Below are 745 nucleotides of genomic sequence, written 5' to 3'. Positions count from 1 at the left end.
GCTCTGTGATTCTGAGATTGTGACTGGGTGTTGGATGGTAGTAGCCAGGGAATTGGGCAGGGGGAGAAGAAACGGGCAGGTGGCCAGGCAAAACCCACCCATCAAGAAACAGTCAGAAAAACCAAGTGATTACTGATCATCTCTGCCTCATTGGCCACGGGGTAAGAATCTGACTCAACCTGAGCCTAAGCATTCATGTCTTTTCCCCTGATGGTCACTGTACTATTTGTAAGGACCCTGCTTTCCTCGGGCCAGGCCTTCTTTCTCCGCCTGAGTCCTCTTTAAACGTCCCCTCCCTCGACCTCAGACCAGAAAAAAAAGAAAGACGGAAAGAAAGACGGAAAGAAAGAAAGAAAGAAAGAAAGAAAGAAAGAAAGAAAGAAAGAAAGAAAGACGGAAAGAAAGACGGAAAGAAAGAAAGAAAGAAAGAAAGAAAGAAAGAAAGAAAGAAAGAAAGAAAGAAAGAAAGAAAGAAAGAAAGACATACAGAAAAAAGCAAGCAAGCAAGAAAAAAAAAAGTCGCTTCTCTGGATAGAAAAGGCTTTTTAGAACAGCGTACCCAGCGAAATCCGTCCTCACTAAAGAAGGAAATACTCAAGATGAATGGTGAGCAAGGCCTTTGAAAGCGGATTTAAGTACTTTTAATATTGAAATCGTGCAAATTAGCAAAAGAATCGCACCTAAAAGTGGCCCGCGCGGGCCGGCCCCTCACTGCCCCCAGCCCCCACCCCCAGCCCGCCCTCGC

At 45.4% G+C, this 745-nt stretch overlaps 1 protein-coding gene across 7 annotated transcripts in view; it reads right to left on the bottom strand.

Moving 5' to 3' along the window:
- The window catches only part of MEIS2 (Meis homeobox 2), a 214,867-nt gene that overhangs the window by 207,877 nt on the left and 6,245 nt on the right, over positions 1-745 (bottom strand). The gene's annotated exons all lie outside the window — the stretch shown is intronic.

This window comes from Carlito syrichta, unplaced genomic scaffold (assembly GCF_000164805.1).
Source record: "Carlito syrichta isolate Samal-C Ts95f unplaced genomic scaffold, Tarsius_syrichta-2.0.1 Scaffold314286, whole genome shotgun sequence".
Taxonomy (NCBI): Eukaryota; Metazoa; Chordata; class Mammalia; order Primates; family Tarsiidae; genus Carlito; species Carlito syrichta.
The sequence above is the reverse complement of the archived record's forward strand: the minus strand, read 5'-3'. Positions and strand labels throughout refer to the sequence as shown.